Source organism: Colobus angolensis, unplaced genomic scaffold (assembly GCF_000951035.1).
Source record: "Colobus angolensis palliatus isolate OR3802 unplaced genomic scaffold, Cang.pa_1.0 Scaffold97, whole genome shotgun sequence".
NCBI classification, from domain to species: Eukaryota; Metazoa; Chordata; class Mammalia; order Primates; family Cercopithecidae; genus Colobus; species Colobus angolensis.
In genome coordinates, this window is record NW_012123709.1 from 1,866,902 (window position 1) to 1,871,352 (window position 4,451).

A 4,451-nucleotide genomic window follows, 5' to 3' on the forward strand; every position below is an offset into this window, starting at 1 on the left:
GGGAGGCTTTGAAATGGGTCAGAACAATGCAGTAGTTAAATGGACTCCAAGGCCAAAAACATTCTTTCTATTCTGTTTCCCTTGCTCAGTGCTGTCCTGCTACAACTGTTCAGCATAATCTATTGGACGTAACTGTCCAATATAACCTACTGGAAGTTATGAAGTAAAATTAAATGAAAATGCAAAGAGAAACTCCACGCATAAAATGCCAACAAAGCGAGGATGCCCCAAATTAGAATATAATTCCTCCCTCTGTGAAATTATCTCAGAAGAATTAAAATCTATACACTAATCCCTTCGCGAGTTTAAGTCTAATGTTGACAAAACCCAGATGAATTAAAGTCTGAATCAAACTCTACTGCTTTGGTGAATTAAAAGCCCAAAGTGACTAATGACATCCTGACTTCCTGCTAAGTGTTGGGGTGAGGGTTCTCCCCAGTGTTAGCAGAGCGAGTGGTCCTGCCAGGGCTTACAGCTGGGACTTGCTCTCCTTGAGGCTGGTGTGGTTCCTGCAGGGCTGCAGAAAATATATGCTGGATTTCTGATGACTTCACTGATGAGAAGTTGCAAGCAGTTATTATTTTCACTGGTGGGCCACACCCACCACATTGAGAAAAGAAGCCAAACCTCACCCTCTAAAGCAATTATCCCAGAAAAAAATGACATTCTCAGAATGTGGAGCTTTAGTATATTGTCAGAAACTATGACCTCAGATGCCATGTCAACATGAAGGGGAGGCTGAATGAGTCCTGGCATGGTAGGTGGAACAATGGCCCTCCCAAAGATATCCACGTTCTAATCCCACGGACCCTGTGACACGTTACTTTGACTTTTCAGACATCATTAAGGATTTGAGATGGGCAGATTATCTTGGATTATCTAGAAAGGCTCCATATAATCACAAGGGTCCTTATAAGAGGAAGACAAGAGGGTCAGAGTCGGAAAGAGCTTTACAGATGCTACACTACTTCCTTAAGGATGAACCAAGGAATACAGGTGGCCTACTAGACGCTGGAAAAATCAAGGAGATGGATTTTTTCCTCGATGCTTCAGAAGACATGCAGCCCTGTCAACATCTTGATTTTAGCCTAGTAGATCCCACTTGGGACTTCTGGCCTCCAGAACTGTAAGATAATAAATTGGTGCTGTTTTAGGTCACTGAGTTCCTGGCAACATGATACAGCAGCAAAAGAAAACTAATACAGTTGGTTGAGAGCTTGTATTCTGGAGCAAATCAGCCTGTATTCAGATCCCTGCTCAGCCACTTACTAAATATGTGGCCTTGCTGCCTACTAGCACAGGCTGAGGTTCTTGAATCACTAGCATGTGTGTAGTAAGACAAGTGGCTTGTACTGTTTAGGGGCAAGACTTCACCATGAGATTCCCGGCGTCCACTGAAGCCAGGCCTTTTCTAAGTCTCGTGCAACTGGTGTCTGCTGATGTCTTTCCTCACATGTGACTTGGCTGAGCCCCAGGCTTTCTGAGTCCCCCAGCCACCACATTTTCAAAGCTGAATTGTCCTGGTATTTTCCCTGAGTGTTATGTCTTTGTTGAGGGCAATGGAATCTTGCTTTAGGCTGTCTATAAAATAAACAACCGCATATAAAAAACAGTCCATATAAAGCTACCACTGGACAAGCTGTAATTATCTGTCGGGGTTGAAATCTTATGACCAGGAGCCTAAGGACCCTTTTCCAAGTCATAGAATTTTTAAAGAACCAAGTGTGAAATTATAAAAAGCAACCTCATGAGCTAATAAAAGCCTCCACAATTCACTAAGGTCAAAACATCTCTCTCATGCACACACAAAAAAATCCAAAGCCCAGAACCCCTCAAGATCTTTTAATGTTTGTTTTATTTTCCCCACTTTGGCCGTTTGTTATGTTTCTCAGTGTTTCCAACCAATCCACCAAATGTTAGACTATTCTAAGGAAAGTCCATTTTTTGTGGCCACATTCAAACACAATTGAGAAATAAGACAACGGAATAAGGCAATCATACACCAAAACATCATCTTTATTACCGATAAAGCTGAAGTTACAGGATGTGGCTTATATATGCCGTCAAGGGGTGAATGAATGGGACTCCGGTGAGAGGCCAGAAGTGCAGTGATAGTGTGTGATCCTCCACATGGAAAGAGAGCAGCAGTTGCTAAACCTTTCCCCCATGACGGGGATAAAAGCCCGGCTTAGTCTGCTGTGGTAAAGAAGACTCAATTCAGGCAAGAAGTTACATACACTGTTGAGGTCAGTCAGGTGCAATGGTTTTGACTGACACACAGCCCACTTCAGATGACCCAAGCACCCATCCCATGGACTTCGAGTCCCTCTGAAATCATCTTGTGAGATCAGTACAAATGTTCCAGTGTAGTGGAAAGAAAGCTTTGTGATACCAGTCAGGTGATGATTACTTTTTACTATGGCGTGAACAAACAGTGAATCCAGGAAGCAGCCCTTTAGGTATTGTTATGTAATTAACATGACTAATAAAGACATAAATCACAACTACCTGGAAGATCCTGTTGGAGGTGACACTGGATTAGCTATAGTATTTGCAGAATCCTCATGAACTATAAGATAGCATAAAACTCATTGCTAAAGCTCATTTATGAGATGAACTTTTGGCTTTTGTTCTTATTCAGGAAGAGACTTGTCTATTTTTACATAGAATTTGATTTTCTAGTTCACATTCATTTCATTGTGCAGTGAAGATATTAGCTGAAGTGTGAAGGTCGGTTTACATGCAAGTGCCTTAGCGTGGAAGTTTGTGGCAAGCTATGCAGGTGATGAGTTTGTCAGTCCCCAAAGAGCCTGGAACTGGTTAGGATGGAGCTGCTAAGAGTGTGTTGTGTTTACGGCTGACATGCTTCGTCTGGTAAATGTGGATCATGCTCACTCCAGAAAAGCACACTGCTCTGCTTTATAGGTTGTGCTTCTCAAGACTTCTGGGGTTATTTTCATTGTCAACTACAGCTTGAAAGCTTAGCTATGACTTGCTGATCTGATGCGCTATCCTATTTGTGTTCTCTGGTGATGTCTCAGAATAATTCATGCTGCTGTGCTTCCTGCATCCACAACTCCTTGGTACATACGGGCTCAGCAATGGACAGAGCTCAGGTGTAACCAAAATCCAAAAAAGCAGCTTCTTTGCTGACATAAATGGAGGATGTTGATTTTGAAGAAAAAACTTGGATAGCTTAAAAGAAATCCATCATCGTCATTGAAAAGCCTAGACAACCTGTGTGTTCAACTGATAGTCAGCCAGGAGCTGTCTCTCCAGGAATCCAAAAGAATTAAAAGGAGGCATTATGCTATTTAGAATTGTATTTTAAAAGCATGAAGCCACTGCTTTAGATCTATAGAACCTTTAAAATTCTTGCAGTATTTTAGGTTATATCTTTATGTTCTTTCAAATGGGTGTAATATTTTAGATTTTATTATTACATTATTTGAAATGGTTGCCCTATTTTAGGTTTTATCTCTCTGTTTCTTCACTTCCATTTTTTTTTTCCCCAGGGGGGATTGCTGGTGATGCAGATTCCTTGTGAAAATTATTGATTTCGCTATATTAGGAAAGGATGAGTTTTGATGATCATTTCCTGTGCCTGGGGTACTACTTCTGTATTTTTTCCTGGAAATTTTTCTTGTGTAGTATCCTCAGAATCCAATAGAACTAGCATTTTAAACAGCAGTGCAAATGTAAGAGCAAGGGCTGAAACCAACCAGGTTGAAATTCCACAACCTCCTCATCCCACCAATGACAACTTGATTTTACTTCAAAGTGGCCATGGCTCTTGCAATAACATACTACTTCCAGGCCTGGTTTTGTGTACTATGATCTCCAACTGCTTCAAATGAGCACCTATTGCTGTCACCCCACCCAGATGTACCTTATTGTGCTGGAAACCTGTGCTCATTTCTTAGATATGGAGATGTTTGTGGACTGTATCATTCTGACTAGTTACTCTCCATCTGGTGCTTTGTCTATTTCATTTCCTCTTTTGGTTCAGTCTGGAACAAGGCCAAGAAACCAAAGTTCTTCTCTGGAATGGACTTTCTCTGCCATGGCAGGGAGGAATGGGTATGTCTTCATATAGTGCCTGGAGGCAGAATGATATCCTGGTAGGGTGTGTGGCTGTCCCTTCTAGGGAAATAGCTATGGGTTTGTTCTCTACATCTAGGGTTGGAGGATGACTAATCACACAAAAATTTGAAATGATTACTAAAGAGAGAGACAATACTTTGGGTGGCTTATAAGAAGTTACCATTGTTATTCGAGAACAGCGTCTTGGACTGACTCATGATGGCTTTAGAGGTTGGGTTAAAGTGTCTGCCCAGCACAGTGCTACCTGAAGCATAGTGTTGCTCCCTTAGAAATTCTTCCCTCAAAGCATTTTGGGGAAGTCAGCTCAGCCTCAGGTCATTCTGGGACCTCAGGAACACATTTTGGGG